This window comes from Physeter macrocephalus, chromosome 8, assembly GCF_002837175.3.
Source record: "Physeter macrocephalus isolate SW-GA chromosome 8, ASM283717v5, whole genome shotgun sequence".
Lineage (NCBI taxonomy): Eukaryota > Metazoa > Chordata > Mammalia > Artiodactyla > Physeteridae > Physeter > Physeter macrocephalus.
In genome coordinates, this window is record NC_041221.1 from 4,168,050 (window position 1) to 4,186,368 (window position 18,319).

An 18,319-nucleotide genomic window follows, 5' to 3' on the forward strand; every position below is an offset into this window, starting at 1 on the left:
TCTCTTGTTGCGGAGCACGGGTTCTAGGCGCGTGGGCTTCAGTAGTTGTGGCTTGCAGGCTCAGTAGTTGTGGCTCGCGGGATCTAGAGCGCAGTCTCAGTAGTTGTGGCACATGGGTTTAGTTGCTCCGTGGCATGTGGGATCTTCCCGGACCAGGGCTCGAACCCATGTCCCCTGCATTGGCGGGCAGATTCCTAACCACTGCACCACCAGGGAAGCCTAGACCAACAACTTTCATCTTTGTGAACCTCCTGTGGTGCTAAGCCCTCTTCCCACAGTGCCACCCTAGTTCTCACAGTCACCCTATAACGTGGGGAATATTGTTCTTATTTTACAGATGAGAAAACAAAGGCAAAAACAGCTGAGCAACTTGCCCCAAAAAGCACACAGTTAATAAATGGTAAAATAAGGATTCTCATCTGTTCAGCCTTATTCCAAACCCCCTCCACTCAATGACCCCCGCCCCCAGCAAAAGTCACTAAATGCACACAGACAGGTGCCTAAAAGGATCAGTGATGTATGAGGGAGAAAGAAAAATACTATTATTTAAGTGTCTGCTATTATGTCCCTTCTTTAGAAGAGAACCAGTCCACCTCTTAAGGACTGCCCCTAGAAGCTGTGGCATTACTCTTCTATTTACATCCTGACCGATAGGCCAGAAATTACTCTTATGACCACACCTATCAGCAAAAGAGGCTGGAAAATGTAGTCTTAATTCCAGCAGTCTGGTACGCTCTTGGAGTCAGGAGTTCTAAAAGAGGATCAAGGCTTCTGGGTTCAGCAATTAACAACTGCTGTCAAGGTGGCCAGGAAGCTGTCTGCTGAGGCTCAAAGCAAGGGCCATTTAAAATGTCCAATCAGTGTTACAGCTCAGCCCTTACCCTCCAAATCAATCACACCTTCTCACTCACCACAGCCAAGCATAACTCAGTGAGTCTCTCCTGTTGTTTCCCACATTCTGGAATTGGGGAAAGTTAATTGACAGGTGCCCAAATAGGGCAGCAGATCTATCTGGAATGGCCATTCTCAGCCTTGGCTTTATAAAGTCCAAAACATCTCCAAATGCCTCAAACAGCATAGTAAAATCAATAAAATATTTTCTTAAGAAAATTACATCAGTGTTGCTTTAATTGAAACGTACACACACACACACACACACACACACACACGTGTGTGTATCTTATATAGCTCTTTTAGAAATAGGGGGGAATGTCACCAAACTAAATATCCAATAAGAAAGGGTCACAATTCCACAATGGTAAGGATCACAGCTCTAGGGAAAAGCAATGTTTGTTCTGGTCACTCACCCAAATGCCACAAGCCTGACCAAGTTAAATCTTTGCATTCAAAATTTCTGGTGGCTATTTTGATTTTGATTTTTGTAAGTTTTGATTCAGTCACCAGTCTTATTTTGCCTGGAACACTGACGCAAACTTAGTGAAGTCAGGAGACAGTCTTAAAGAGCCATATTTGCTAAGGCCATTGCTCAGCAAAAATGATAAAATCAGGGACAATTAAAAGCCACCACTGAGCTGGCCAGAGCTGCTTTAGTGGCCTTGATCCTTGCAGGATCAGTACTTCTAGACAGCCTTGGTTCACAGGGTTCTGACAGTGGTGGTGGTCATGACGGCAGTGGTGGTCATAGTGGTGATTCTTTACTGTTTCAAATACACTTATGTCTGTAAAGCACTTCTACCACTTGGAGGTTTTGCATCTAATATATTTTCATCAAAATTACAGAATGCTTTATTTGCTTCCATTTCTATCAAGGTCACGTAGACTAACCTAAAGTCAGGTGGAATTCACCAAGATGATGTTACTATTGCCAGAAACGGTATTGATAATGTGGCTGTGATTCCTGGGTCTCGTCTGATAGGTTAACAAGAAAGGTATAAGAAGCGTGAAGTTTAAAAGGGTCAACAACAGAATTCCAGCACGGTCATAAAAATGGACCAGCAAACGCTGGCTCAAATGCATCCAAGTGTTGAATCGAATAATTCCCCAGAGGGACTTGTTGCTACTCTCCCACATTTAGAAACACTAGGAAAAGTCTCAAGGTTTTCAAGGACCTCAAAGTAAAACCAGTCTTTTCCTTGGGGGCTTCTTAACCAACCATGGGGAATTCAACAACAATTTAGAAGACACATCCCCCGAATAGATTAATTGTAATAGCTTAGAAAAACAGGGTCCATATTTTCTCATCTATTTCCACTTATTTAATCTGAGTTATTAAAATAAAAGAATAGGAAATAAAATGCCTTCAAACAATGAAAAGAATTCATGTTTTGCCCATTTCATCTCCCCTCCCATGAGTCGGAGGTTGAAATAAGACTCGGTTTGCATCATTCCTTGGAGCCCATAGGATACATTTGTAGTCACTCCAGCTCATTCCGACAGAATTGGAAGGAACTGCTGTGAATTTTACAGAAGTCATTGCTCTGTGACAAAGTTCACGGCTCCCCGCACCACCTGCCTTCCACTCCCACCAGAAGCCATCATTCCTGATTAAAGCCAACATTGTCAATTCGGCCGCGGCCCGGGCCTTCCAATCCCCTCTGAAAACGTTGCCAGAACAGATCTCTGACTGGGTCACGTCAGGTCACAGTATCCGTGGGTGGACAAAATGTAGTAAAAATTTTATGACCCGCTTAAGACACATCGGATCCGTGCAGAGCGAGCCCTGTTCGAAAGAGCGCAGTTGGCTTCAAGTTCTTCCGCAAACTCCTCGGCGTATGGAAACGTCCCCAAGATTTCTCTTGCCCCCCTGCAGCCTGTTGCCCCCGTCATTCCTCTGTCAGTCCAGACAGCGAACCTATTCTCTTTCAGCTTCACACCTCGGAGGGAACACGGGAAATTTCAAAGTGGGTCTCTCTCCTTTGTTAAAAACCACAAGAGCTCTTCAAGAAAGAGGGGGTGGGTGTTGGAAGTGGGGCACAGAGAGCAACGGAGCAGCTTTTTCAGAAACTGTTATCTTTAACCAATGCCTGTCGGCCTCCAACAAGTACGAGTTAATTTTGAGGAGTGATACATACAAGAAACTGGTTCATTTCACCCCCCTGTTGTTATTGACCATGTGAGAGAGGTAAGGAAGGCAGGCACCCAGTCTCCCTACTGGGTCTCTCCCTTCGCAGGCAGACTTTGAGGGAGCTCGTCAGATCATGCGAGAGCCCTGAACACCCTGCAAAGAGATTTAGACCTGACCCTGTGTGTGCTGGGAGCCACTGCAGAGCTCCGAGCAAGGAAGCAAACTGGCTTCTGTTTTGTCTGAGTTTTGTTGGCGTGCCATCAGATCCTGAACATTGCAACATGAATCCTGGAAACTGTGAATGGCTTCTCCACACCCATGGGGATCACCTGATGGACGCTCTAGAATGGAACCCAGAAATTCTTTTTTTTTAATTGTGGTGAAAAACACATAACTTTAAATTGACCATCTTAATCATTTTAAATTGTACAGTTCAGTAGTGTATTCACGTGGAAACCAGAAATTCTTAATCCTGGTGAGTCCTAGTTCTGTTATAATGCTGGACCTTGGGTCCAGCTGGGTCTCTTCTCTGAACCTCAGTTTCCTGATCAATAAAATGGGAAATGGTGTTTCTTAAGCACCTATCCGTGTATAATTAAGCGAATAATTTTTTAAGTGATATCTGAAAAAACACCATTTATGGCTTAGGCCTCAAAAATCCCTTGACGTATTTTCAGAAAAATAAGGACTTCCCAGCTCCTCATTTTCAAAATGGAAAGCTCCAACTCCTTGAGAACAATCCAAGGAAAGGCAATTATACATATATTGTTTTCACACCCTGAATCAAATATATATATATATATATATATACTATATATATTTTTTTACACCTCGTATCAAATATATATTTATATTGTATATATACTTATATTTATATTATATATAAATATATAATATTCCAAGATGGCTGCAAGATCATCTTCCATCCCACATGACCTTCTCTAGTCCATGACTCTGATAGTCCTTCCACTGAGATGTGGGAGACTGTGCTGTGCCTACTCTCTTTGAGTCTAGACAGGCTGTGACTCACTTGTAACCAACCAAATGTGACAGAGGTGATATTGCGTGACTTTCTGGGCTGAGTCATAAAAGGCGATGGAACTTTCCCCTGCAGGGGCATGGGTTTGATCCCTGGTTGGTGAACTAGGATCCCGCATGCCACACAGTGCGGCCAAAAAAAAAAAAAAGAAAACAATGGGGAGGATGGAGCTTCCACCCTGTTCACTGGAACACTTGTGCAGGGTCCCAAGCCACCACGCTGCAAAAGGGCCCATGAGGCAGCCATGATGTAAGGAAGCCCAAACAATCCCACTCAGAAAGGCCTCCTGGAGAAGCACGTGAGAATACACGAAGAGAGAGAAAGGGCTCCAGATCCTGATGTTTCGGCTCTGACCACCATCTGACGGCAGCCGAATGAGAGACCTTGATAAAACCCCTCAGCTGAGCCTTTCCTGAACTTGTGACCCACAGAAACTGTGAGAGATAATAAAATGACTGTTGTTGGTTAAACCCCTAGGGTTTGGAGTGGTTTGCTGCACACCAACCAGAATAAGTGGCAAGGTGACAGGGCCAGAACTGTTTAGTAACTGAGGCTCAGGGGATGCTGTCTGGCTCAGTCTTCCCTAAATAGCCACCAGCACCATGGCACACCCTCCACCCCACCTAGCATGTGGGCCTCCTCCTTCCCAGTCACTTAAACTACTCCCCTGCTCCTCAAGAATCCAAAACTTAACCCATCTTCTCCAGCCTACCTCCACCCCAGAGCTTAAAGTGATGGACCACAGGCCTCAGTGTGTGTAACAGTCACCTGCAATACCTCTGCCCCTCCCTGCCTCCACCCAGATTCTGACTGAGCAGATTCTGATGGGACCCAGGTACTTCTGATTGCAGACCGAGTAATTGGTCCTAAGAAGACCAGAAGGCCAGATGGTATGTACCAGTTTTGCCTGAATCCAAGCCTCAAATACCTGTTCCAAGGAGCTGTATTGAGGCTGGCAGCTCCGTTCCCTCTCACAAGAGGGATCTTTTTCTTGATTATTCTGAAGTCCCCCAGAAAGAGATTTTAGGTCCCCCAGAAAAAGATTTTCTCTAAAACATTTGTTGGATGGAGACCACTGTCTGGTGCTAAGCCAGCAGAGGCATGAAAACCCAGAGCTGAGAGCATTCAGTGGCTCTCCCAGGACCTCAGAGATATCTTTGGCTGAAAGCTAGGGAAATGGGGTCACCAACTGCTCTGTCAGCCCGCTCCGCATGGACCCCTCCCCTTCCTGACCCTCACGCCATACGGCCCTTCCCTGCTGGCCATCGTGCAGTGGGAGATGGCCGGTCCTCCCAGGAGCATGGTGTCCAGCAGTGCTTACCCCTTCCTCATTGTTTGGTCAACACGTCCGCTCTTCTCTGTGGTCCGTATTCTGCCTAGAACCAGAAGCTAACATTCCCCGAAAGCTACACTTTTCAGGCTTTTGATGTTATCACCATTTGAGGCTAAATACTCTGTCTGACGTTGTATTTTTGACATGTCAAAGTGTTCAGTTGTTTGATGCAAACATTTAAAATATCTTGTACTTTATATAAGCCTCTTTTAGCATTCCTTCTTTTTTTCTCCTAATATGTCAGGAGCTTCAGAAAATAGAAGCAGCCCAGCCCTCACTCAGCCTCTGATTCTGAGATGTTTCATAAATGTATATCTATTTGCCTTATACAGATTTTTCCCTTTTCTTTGGATAGTTTGATCCTGACTCCACCATCAGACTTCAGCTTGCTGAACGTAACGCCCAGGATTCCTTTTATTCTGTATCCCCCTCAAAATTGTCTTGCTCACAGTGGTCCCAGAGCTGGGGATGTATGACGCACACCACAGGGTGGTCTTATTTCTTAACTAGCTGTGGGGCCTCTCTGAGCTTCAGGCTCCTCTCATGTGAAATCGGGGTGATAATACGACTTAGCTGGCAGGGGATGATTAAATATGATTCTACGCTCAACACACATAGCACAGTCCTGGACACATAGAAGGTGTTCAGTGAATTGTGGTTGTTTTGGGTTGAATTGTGTCCCCTAAAAAAGACGCGTTGAAATCCTAACCCTGGCCCCTCTGAATGTGACCTTATTTGGAAATGGGGTCCTTGCCGAGGTCATCAAGTTAAGATGGAGGTCCTACTGGAGTTAGGTGGGCCCTAAATCTAATGACCAGTGTCTTTATAAGGAAAAGGAAATTTGGAGACACACAGAGGGAAGGCGGCCATCTAGAACAGAGGCAGAAATTGGAATGATGACATTACAAGCCAAGGAACGCCAAGGATTGCCGACAACCATCAGAAGCTGGAAGAGGTAAGGAAGGATTCTTCCTCAGAGACTTCAGAGACAAACATGATCCTGCCGACATCTTCATTCTGGACTTGTGGCCTCTGGAAAATGCGAGACTATACATTTCTATTGTTTTAAGCCACCCAGTTGGTGGGACTTTTTGTTATGGCAGCCCTAGGAAACTCATACAGATTTTGGTACTGGGAGTAGAGAGTATGGTTTTGAAGAGGCAGAGAGGAGTCAACTAGACAAGGGCCTGGGTGATGAGAGTAGAGTGAATGCAGAGCCGTGCACAGGGGGGTTCGGTCGCCTCCCTGCCCCGGTGACCAGGGACACTTCCCCGGCCCTTCCTCCCAGCATTTCCCAGCACCCCGCTATCCTATGGGACCAACAACCACGAGAAATTCGGGCAACAAAAAGTTGGCATCAATGGTGATTTAATTTAGAACTTAGTCTAAAAAGTCATTTCTTGGGCTCCTGCTCTGTGCCAGGTACAGCGTTAATGGTGGTGATTTAAAGGTTAATAGACGTGGTTCCTCCCCTGGAGGAGCTCAGATCCACAGAGCATTGCTCTACAGTGGAGACAGCAGAGGGCTCTGGCAGAGGCTGCGGGTGACTTCCAAGGTGAGTCTTAAAGACCATGTGAAGATTAGCCAGGCCAGGGAAGGTGGCAGCATTCAGGCAAGCATATGAGCAAAAGCACCGAGGCGTGACACAGTGTGGCACATGCAGGAAAACTCATGCAGCTTGGAGTTAACAGACCAGTAAACAGGAGGAAGGAAACACCGGCGAGGCTGGAGAGACCAGTAGGGACCAGGCTAGGAGCCTCTTGTGTTCTGTGCTACAGAGCTTGGGATTTATTCTCAGGGCCCCGGGATGCTTCTCAAGCACTTAAAGCAGAGGAGTGGCATAGCCAGATTTTCACCTTGTATAGATCGCCCTGGCTAAAATGTGGACGGACTCACACAGAACAGGAGCAGAGGCGAATTGACGCGGAGCTGCTGTGACTTGGTCCATGTGAGCGATGGTGCGGGTGTGAGGGGGGCAGGGATACTGGGTGCAGAGGAAGAGCTCTGAAGGATGTGCAAGGGGTGTCTAAGTGGAGCTCCCCCAGAAGCAGGGCCTGCGACACGGGTTTATGGGCAGGCAGTTTAGGAAGTGATCCCAGGGGAGAGCAATGGGGTCTGGGAGGAGCGAGAGGGGAGAGAGGGAGTCAGGGGGGCGTGATTGGGCCGGTCATCAGAGTGGGCAGCTGAGGCCGGCTCCCCTGCAGACCCTCTGAGGAAGTGACAAGGGACCCCAGTGTGCAGGGAGTAGGGACCCGGAATTGCTCACTCAAGACTTGGACGGAAGGAAGATTGACCGTCAGCTCCCGTCTCCACTGGTCAAGGTTTGTCCAAAGGAATGTTACCTTCCTTGGACTTCCAAGATTACACACGAGCCCGGATGGCTAGGCAAGTCCCCACGGGCCTGGGCTGAGAGGTAAAGGTACCCACTGGGCTGCTTCAGGCCACATCCTAGAGCTAGTGGCCACAGCAGCGCCCGGAACCCAAAGGGGAGCCAAGAGGATACGAACAGGGGCACCAAGGACAGTCAAGAGAAGCTGCTGGGAGAGGAAGTGAAGGAAGGCCCCGTTTCTGAGTTGGGTAACCTCGTGGTTGGGGGCACCCTGTCCACTTGCGTGTGGAGCGCAAGGAAAAGGCGAGAGTTGGAAGGATAAGGGTTTCATTGGAGAAAGGCCAAGTGGAAAGGGCTGTGGGACCCTGGGAGATGTTTGGCAAGCTCAGTGGAGAGGTCAGCTCAGAGGCAGAGCTCGTGAGACGAAATGAGAGCCCCAGGGAGGGTGTGTACACAGTGAGGCACCTCATAACCGAAAGGCGGGGCCCCCGGAAACCTGGATGCTGAGAGGGCAGAAGAGCCAATGAAGGAGGGTGAGAACATAAGGGAAATGGAAAATGGAAGCAGAGCCATGTCACAGAGGCCAATTGATTTAAATGCAAGGGAGACTGCCCTGGGGGTGTTTATGTACAAGACCAGATAAATCCTCTTGGCTTCCCTCTCCCTTAAAAAAACACAAATTGACCCTGCTCTGGGTCCTAAGTTCCCAGTCTCTACCCCAGCACCCCTTCCCCTGCCACCAAGTGCTGTCGACCCTTCCCCTATGCTGTCATTCCTACTAGCTCCCCCTTCCCTGCTCTCGCTCCCACCATCTAGGTTCAGAACCTCATTGCCTCTGGTCTGGACCACCCCCTAAAAGTGCTTCCTGCTCCGGCCTCCCCTGCTTCTCTCCAGCAGGTTGATTTCCCTAAAGAAACATTCTTTTTTTTTTTTTTTTGAGGCAATAAAAATGCATGTATTTGGGAGAATGGCTTTGATCTGAGAAAATGAACATATACTTTTTAAAAAAAATTTTCTTGGAGTATAGTTGATTTACAATGTTGTGTTCGTTTCAGGTGTACAGCAAAGTGAGTCAGTTATACATATACATACACATATACATATACATATACCCACTCTTTTTGTTTGTTTGTTTTGACCACACCGCACAGCATGCGGGATCTTAGTTCCCTGACCAGGGATCGAACCCGCGTTCCCTGCAGTGGAAATGTGGAGTCTTAACCACTGAACCGCCAGGGAAGTCCCTATCCACTCTTTTACAGATTCTTTTCTCACGTAGGCCATTATAGAGTACTGAGTAGAGTTCCCTGGGCTATACAGTAAGTTCTTATTAATTATGTATTTTATATGGAGTAGTATGTATATGTCAGTCCCAATCTCCCAATGTATCCCTTTTTCTCGCTGCTCTTTCTCTTGCTAAAGAGCATCCTCATGTTTTGCTATCATAAAGAGTGTTGCTGTAAATGCTCATATGTTTGTCTCCTGGTGCCCCTGAGCAGAAGTTTCTCTTGGGAATACACTTAGGAGTGGAATTTGGGGGTCAAAGGGTATGTTCATTGCTTTTCTAATTCTCAACTTTTTTTCTTCTACTCATCCCCAAACCTTACATTCTAGGTGAGTACCACCTCTGCATTTCGGGGACAGCTCGGAGTCTTTGCCAATGTTGTTTCCACGGCATGGAGCGCCTTTCCTCTTGGTGCCCAGCAGTCCAAACCCCGCCATCCTCTGAGCCCAGCTCAGATACCACCCCCTCTTCCTGGAAGACCTCCCTGATTCCTCCCCACCAGAATTCATCTCTTCTTCCCGTATGCTCTGAAGGCTCTTACTTGATTTTTTCCCATCACCCTATTCTATGTGGCACTGCCACCTCCCTGCATGGTGAAGGGTGTTTCTCCTCTCTGCCAGGGAGCAGAGGCAGTTTCACCATCTCCCACAGCACCCACTAGGGTATGGTGTATGCTGTGTCTCTCCCAAGACTCACATTCTTTTCACACTATCTCGTCTCTGAACTAAGAAAGTGTCTTACATTGGAGAGTGTATCATAATTTAGTTAGCAGTATTTTTCTTAGTGCTTCTTAGAATAACAGCATTCCTTACAGCCAGTGATGCCTTAGAGTCCATTAAATCCACTAGAAGGTGTTGAACCAATATTTGCTAAATTGGATGAGTTTAAGTCACTTGAAGTAGGAGAGAGAATCTAGACCCACTGTCTGGATTAGAACACATTTCACGACAATTTAGCACTTCCCCCTGGCCTCCCCTACTCTGCCTGCTCCCTTGGATGAGGATGGGTGAGCCTGGAAAGACTTCACACATTCTGAACCCATCAGGGAAGCGACTCTCTTAAAGACATTTTTCTCACCTGCAAGATCCTGTTGCGTCCAGCAGCAATCTCAATAATGGACCTCTCCTTGGCGTTTCCTCCCTCTGGTTCTCAACCCCTTCTCCCTCAGTCCTGCTTCCTGGAGTTCCCCCCCACCCACCCAAATAAACCACCCACATCCAAGCCCTTGTCTCAGGCTCTGCACTGGGAGAACCCAACTAAGAGGCCAGGTTCGCCATAAACCATCCTCGTGGGTGCTGTGCGTGCACTTGACAAAGGAGAGCAGTGGCCCCAGGGTCTGCGGGCAGCACGGGGAGGGTCCAGCAATCGCCGTTGGAAGCTGCCTCTCCCTTGTGCCCCTGTCCCCCCGCCCCACCTGTCCTGCAGGCAGGGTACAGAGCAGGATTCGCCTAGACTGTGACCAGTGATTTGGGGCCCCGTGACAAGGCACTTAGGGAGGGGCGATCTCCAGGGAGAGCCGGGTGGGAGGATGGGAATTCTGCAGGTCTGGGAGTCAGCGGGTAGGGGGACGGGAGCAGCACGGTGTGCTGGGAGCAGGTGGGGCTTCTTGCCCACCAGCACTAATTAACCAGCTTAGCCGTTCAGGGCCTGGGCCCGAGCATATTGCCTGCAGCCCCTGGGGGCCGAGCACACGTGGCCCCAGACGGGTGGGGGCCCACCAAGCCAGAGTGTGGCCCCGAGACCTCAGGCCAGAGATAAGGACGGAGGGGGAAGTGGGGAGGCCCCGAAACAGATCATCACTCTACTCCCCAGGCTGGAGGCCTCTGCCCTCCCCAGGCCAGGGAGCAGCAGCGTCTAACATAGATCTGCTCTGGTTCAGCAGGTGCCGGGGACCCAGGGAGAGGAGGACAGGGAAGAGGGGGAGGGAAAAGAGTGAGGGACCCCCGCCTAAGGAGGCTGCGCCCTCACCCACCTGTGCTAGGCCAGCCGGACCCAGGTGATGAAAGTGGAACTCCCAGAGATCCAGAGAGACTCTGTGTGTGTGTGTGTGTGTGTGTGTGTGTGTGTGTGTGTGTGTGTGTGTGTGTGTGACAGGCATTTGACAGCTTTTCAGTCATTTCATCTCCAAACCCAAGCCGTTGCTGGCACCTCCCACTACTTGGGGAGGCCCCTGAGGACTGGGTCAGGCTGAGGGCCCTGCTGGTATCTGCCTCCTCCCAGCCTTCCCCGCTGTGTTTCTCTCTCGCTCTTCCCTCACTTCCAAGAACAGAATTCATTTTAAGTGTTTCTGCTGCCAAGCCAGAGGCAATGTGTGTGTTATTTGGAGAGAAGCAGTGCAAGCCTTTTCATTCGAGTTGCATGCATCGAGAAAGGCATCTCTGGCCTGTTTGTTTGTGAAAAACCTACAGACACCTAAAATGGGTTGTAAATTATGTATCCCTAATTAATTAATAAGCAACACTTGAAAGTTAACCGGGATCAAGGCTCATTCTTTTTCTTTTCCTAGAATTCTTTTTTTAAAATTTTTATTGGAGTAGAGTTGATTTACGATGTTGTGTTATTTTCTGCTGTACGGCAAAGTGGATCAGTCATACATATGCATATATCCACTCTTTTTTAGATTCTTTTCCCATATTGGCCATTACAGAGTACTGAGTAGAGTTCTCTGCGCTATACAGTAGGTCCTTATTCGTTATCTATTTTATATATAGTAGTGTGTATATACCAATCTCAATCTCCCAATTTATCCCTTCCCTCCCTTGCCCCCCAGTAACCATAAGTTTGTTTTCTACATCTGTGACTCTATTTCTGTTTTGTAAATAAGTTCACTTGTACCATAAAAAAAGAACAAAATAATGGCATTTGCAGCAACATGGATGGACCTAGAGATTGTCATACTTAGTAAAGTAAGTCAGAGAAAGACAGATATCATATGATACATCGCTTCTATGTGGAATCCAGGGTGCATTTTTAAATTGTGAGCCAGGGAAAGAAATATCTTCCAGACACGAAGCAATCCATACACACCTCTGCCAGAGAGCATTTCAAGATCTATTTGTATCAAAGCTGATTTCCCAGCTCGGGGTGTTCTGTCTCTGAGTCCCCGGTGCTTAGCCCAGTCCTGGCTCGTAGTAGGAATCAGTAAATATTTGTTGGATAAATAAATCCTCTTTCAAAATACAGTCCCAGAATATACAAACAGAATAGCTAATGTATCCACTTTTATTGAATGGGGCAAGCATGTCCCAACTAGCAAATCGATGGTGACAAAATTATGCCGGAATTAGCACCAGTCCACAAGCCAGGATCCAAAATAAACCGCCTTTGTTCTATAGTGTTATGTTTTTTTTTTAAGTCCTTCACTTTTCTATGCGAATGTACTTATGGATAAAATAACCTAATGTCTGGATTTGCTTCAAAACCCCTCAGCAGGTCGGGAATACAGATGAAACACGACTGGCCAAGCGTAGGTCATTGCTGGAGCTGGCTGGCGGACACATAAGAATTGATAAAACCATTCTCTCTGCTTTGGACACTAAATTTCACAAATAAGTTTGAATTTTTCCACTCTAAAATTTTTTTTTCATCCCTGTCCTAGGAAAAATTTAAGTGAAACAAAATAGGAGGGCTTCCCTGGTGGCGCAGTGGTTGCGCGTCCGCCTGCCGATGCAGGGGAACCGGGTTCGCGCCCCGGTCTGGGAGGATCCCACGTGCCGCGGAGCGGCTGGGCCCGTGAGCCGTGGCCGCCGGGCCTGCGCGTCCGGAGCCTGTGCTCCGCAACGGGAGAGGCCGCAACAGAGGGAGGCCCGCATACCACAAAAAAAAAAAAGTATCAGTAGACAGTGATCAGATTATTCTTAGGTAAACCATGCCACCAAGGCGAGGAAGGCAATTAAACCTAAAAAAAAATAGGAATTTTAGGAAAAATTAAGCTTACAGCTCACAAGGTCGGTATCACACCCTTTTGCAGCAGGAATGCTCACATCCACATCTACCCTCCGTCCAGCTGAAGAAGCATAAAGCTCACAGCACGTGTGTTCAAGGATGCTCTTTGCTGCTAACTTGATGCTCTACAAATACAAATCCTAAGACACCAAAAATGAGTAATGATAAATTCCATTACTACTTTGTGACTTCTTCAATGGCAACTGATTAAAAAGAAAAAAAAAAACTAGTCAACAATCCTAAAGACAATGTTTCAGTTTGTGGCTCCACACTGTGGGAAATCGTTAAACCCTCCTGGAAAACCGTTTTCGGAAACAAGTCTAACAGGAGACATGAACCATCGATATCTAGCAAAGTTCCATTGCTTCCAGAAGTCTTGCCCATTTAGGTCACCACAGAGCATTGAGTAGAGTTTCCTGTGACCTAAATGGGAAGGAAAGCCAAAAAAAGAGGGGATATATGTATACGTATAGCTAATTCACTTTGCTGTACAGTAGAAACTAACAACATTGTAAAGCAACTCTACTCCAATAAAAATTAAAAAATAAAAAAAGAAGTCTTGCACAAAATGTGAAGCAAGGACAGTGAACATGAATGCTCTTTCTTTTGACGGTGCTGTTTCAGTGTCAAGGAGCGTCCTCCAGGTTTGTGTTTATAGGATGCTTTCGGTTTTGACCATTCGTGAAGGTTTTTATTCTGTATCTTTTCTGCGCAATTTGGACATTCAGTTTTTGAAAACAATTTTAAAGTACCTGGAAGTTTAAACCTTGATCGTAATTTCAAAAGACAATTAAGTATCTAAATACTGACTATCTAAATAACATTCAAATAAGTGCCATTCATCTGAACAGTAAAACAAGTCAGCGTGCCTGGACATTTTAATGGGCTCCCAAATGCTCTCTGAAAGATTCAGTTTGTCCTGTTGAAGAGATTACCATTAGATTTCCAAAAGGGAGCACACCGCAATGTCACAAAACCCTTGTTTAGCCTGGGATTTGAACAAGCAAAGTCATTCCACAAATGCTGAGACTGTATTTCCGAATGCATTCCAGAATGACCTTGGAAATTCAGTGCAATGAATATACTGTTTTTGGAGCTTGTGGGGTGGAATTAAGAGAAACACAGTTACCAGGGCCTGGAGGCAGAGGGGTGGGGGGAGACAGGAGAGACGTTGTTTAGGAATGCAAACTGGCAACTAGTAGATAAATAAGTCCTGGAGGTCTAATGCACAGTATAATGATTATAGACAACTATATTGCATTAGAAACATCAAACTTGCTCAGAGACTAGATCTTGATTATTCCCACCACAAAAAAGAAATGATAATTATGTGATGCCACAGAAGTGTCATCTAACACTACAGTGGCAATCATATTGCAATATATAAATGTATCAAATCAACATGTCGCACACCTGAGACTTACACAATGTTACCTGTCAAATATATTTCAATTAAAAAAAAGAAAAAATCGCACATTAATTTTTTTATCACTGAGACAGAAGCGATGTGAAAAAGAGAGCTCAACTCCAAAGGGTGGACCTAAAATGAAAAGTAATGGGTTGGCCAAAAAGTTCGTTTGGGTTTTTCCATAATATCTTATGATGAGGACCTACTGTATAGCAACAGCGAACACTGCTTAATGCTCTATGATGGCCTATATGTGAAGAGAATCTAAAAAAGAGTGGGTATGTGTATATGTATAACTGACTCACTTTGCTGTACACCTGAAACTAACACAACATTGTAAATCAACTAGACTCCAATACAAAAAATTTTTTTGACGAGTTTCCAGTTACCATCACATTAAATATATGCGTACATACACTTCCTAAAGAAGCACTCACAATGAATGACTCTGAAGGAGCTCTCTGTGGACAAACCATACATCAGTCTTATCAAAAGCAGCTGATTTGTCTGTAGGGTTAAAGCCAGAGCTCTCTGTGGAAAGTTCCACCAAAGGCTGGAACAAACCAGGCCATTTTGGTAGAAATAAAAAGTGATAAACTCACCCGGGGACGACCAAGCAGGCCGTGACTTTGCAGGACTAGCAGATAGTCCGCAAAAGGTCACTACAACCTTTCGCATCTCAGTGAGAGGCAGCTGTGACTTAGACCAAAACCTGGGAGGCATCTTCCCCTCTCTCTCTAACCCCACATCCAATCTGTCGGCAAATCCTAAGCTTGAAAGTATATCCAGAATATGACCACTTCTCACACCTCCATCCAGGCCACCATCGTACAGTGTCTGGATTCTTCCCGTAGCCTCACCTGGTCTCCCTGCTCTACACGGTCTGTTCTTAACACAGTAGCCAGAATGGTCCCTTAAAAACCTAAGTCAGGGGCTTCCCTGGTGGTGCAGTGGTTGAGAGTCCGCCTGCCGATGCAGGGGACGCGGGTTTGTGCCCCGGTCCGGGAAGATCCCACGTGCCGCGGAGCGGCTGGGCCCGTGAGCCATGGCCACTGAGACTGTGCGTCCGGAGCCTGTGCTCCGCAATGGGAGAGGCCCCAGCAGTGAGAGGCCCGCATACCGCAAAAAAAAAAAAAACAAAAAAAAACAAACAAAAAATCTAAGTCAGAACAAGTCAGCACGCTTGACTTCAATCCCTCCAGGGACCCCTCTATTGCATTCAGAGTCAAAGCCAAAGTCTTTACAATGCCCTGATGCCCTCCAAGATCCGCCCCCGTCCTACCCCAGCCCCAGTTCCTCTTGAACCTCATCTGGGTTCTATGACTCCCCCTGGCTGACTCTGCTCCCTGACCACCAGCCCCCCATGTTCCTCAAACACGCCAAGGCTGTTTCTCTGCCTGGAACACGCATCCTGGGATATCCTCATGATTCCCACCCTTACCTCCCTCAAGTCTTTGCCCAGATATCACCTTCTCAATGAGCCTAGGTTAACCTCCCTATTGAAAATTGTATGTAGCCACTGTGGAAAACAGTATGGACGGTCCTCAGAAAACTAAAAATAGAATTACCTTATGATCCAGCAATCCCACTCCTGGGCATATATCTAGACAAAACTGTAATTAAAAAAGATACATGCACCCCTATGTTCATTGCAGCACTATTCACAATAGCCAAGACATGAAAGCAACCTAAATGTCCATCGACAGATGAATAAATAAAGATGTGGTACATATATACAATGGAATCGTACCCAGCCATAAAAAAGAATGAAATAATGCCATCTGCAGCAACATGGATGCAACTAGAGATTATCATACTAAGTTAAGTAAGTCATAAAGAGAAAGACAGATACCATATGATATCACTTACATGTGGAATCTAAAATATGGCACAAATGAACCTATCTGCAAAACAGAAACAGACTCACAGACATAGAGATCATACTTGTGGTTGTCAAGGGGGTGGGGGGAAGGGAGAGTGATGGACTGGGAATTTGGGGTTGGTAGACCCAAACTATTACAGTTAGAATGGATAAACAACAACGTCCTACTGTATAGTACAGGGAACTATATCCAATCTCCTGGGATAAACCATAATGGAAAAGAATATTAAAAAAAGAATGTATATATGTGTAAAACTGAGTCACTTTGCTGTACAGCAGAGACTGCCACAATGTTGTAAATCAACTATACTTCAATAACAAAACCTTTTAATAAAATATGACACAAATGAACCTATCTATGAAACAGAAACAGGATCATGGACATAAAGAACAGACTGGTGGTTGCCAAGGGTGGGGGGGTTGGGGGAGGAATGGAGTGGGAGGTTGAGATTAGCAGATGCAAACTATTCTATATAGAATGGAAAAACAACAAGCTCTTACTGTATAGCACAGAGAACTATATTCAATATCCTATGCTAGGACTTCCCTGGTGGCGCAGTGGTTAAGAATCCTCCTGCCAATACAGGAGACACGGGTTCGAGCCCTGGTCCGGGAAGATCCCACATGCCGCGGAGCAACTAAGCCCGTGTGCCACAACTACTGAGCCTGCGCTCTAGAGCCCGTGCCCCACAACAAGAGAAGCCACTGCAGTGAGAAGGCCGCGCACCACAATGAAGAGTAGCCCCCGCTCGCCACAACTGGAGAAAGCCCACGTGCAGCAACGAAGACCCAACGCAGCCAAAAATAAATAAATAAATAAATATTTAAAAAAAAAATATATCCTATGCTAAACCATAACGAAAAAGAATATTTAAAAAATGAATGTATATATATATATAGCATCCATACGATGTTACAGAAAAACCCGAACAAACTTTTTGGCCAACCCAATGTATATTATATATTTTATATATATTATATATATTGTGTGTGTGTGTGTGTGTGTGTGTGTGTGTGTGTGTATATAGTATATAGTCGGGGTCCCCACCCCACCCCTGACACACACACACAGCAACCAGGTAAGTGCCAGGACAGTAACTTTGACATCCTGGGAGCTTAGGACAGTACCAGGCTCACAGCAGGGATTATTTGTGAAAAAATTAATAAGTGAATGAATGAATGATCGTGAAAGAAAAACAAGAGCTGAAGAGGAATCTTTCAAGAATCTTTCCTGTCTCCCTTCCCACCTCCTCTTCTCACTGTGACAAAGAAGCTGATATGGAGACTGAAGGAAGCCTAATTTACCTGGGGAAAGAGTCATAGATCAGGACTTTTCCCCAAAACTAGATTAAAAGTAAAACAATAACAGTAGACATTGACCAACGATCTTCTCTGCCCCAAGCACCGTGAGAACCGCTTTACCTGCCTCTGCTTCTTGAAACCCAACCCTATGAGGGACTTGTGTCCCCTTTGTGAGTGTGCGACTTTATTTTTTTGGTGACTCTTCTGACACCAGCTGCAGTACCGTTCCAGCACAACCACCCAGAGTTACCTCGGGGCCCCCAAGTTAAAGGCCAGGTCCTCTACAGGATGGCCCTTACCTCAGACACCAGCCACACTTCAGGGGTTCCCGGGCAACCTGCACTTCTGACTGACTGGCTACAGATTCAGAGTTTCCCATGATCCCTTGGGTTTGACAATTCCCTAGAATGACTCACAGAACCCAGGAAGGTGTTATACTTACAATCGCAGTTTTACTATAAAAGATCCAACCCAGGACCAGCCAAATGAATGCTCACATAGGCTAAGTTCTGAGAGATCCTAAATGCAGAGCTTCTGTGCCCCTTCCCCGTGGAATCAGGTGTGTCACCCTCCTGGGTGACATATATATGACATATGTGACATATATGACATATATCACATATATCACATGTATGACATATATCACATATATGATCCCAGCTGACATCGCTTGGAGCAAAACAGCCTGCTGAACCCTGTCTGACCTCTTAAACCACAGAATCCTAAGAACTAATACATTATTATCATTTTAAGCCACTAAATTTTGGAGTC

General features: G+C 46.1%; 1 long non-coding RNA gene across 4 annotated transcripts in view; it reads right to left on the bottom strand.

Moving 5' to 3' along the window:
* LOC114486674 (uncharacterized) overlaps positions 1-18,319 on the bottom strand; it is an 84,102-nt gene that overhangs the window by 63,477 nt on the left and 2,306 nt on the right. Inside the window, exon 3 of one of the 4 annotated variants that reach the window (XR_003680777.1) lies at positions 2,767-2,834. The exons of the other annotated variants lie outside the window; for them this stretch is intronic. This is a non-coding gene — a long non-coding RNA (uncharacterized lncRNA). Of the gene's footprint in view, positions 1-2,766; positions 2,835-18,319 lie in introns of those variants that run through there. 4 annotated transcript variants of the gene reach the window in all.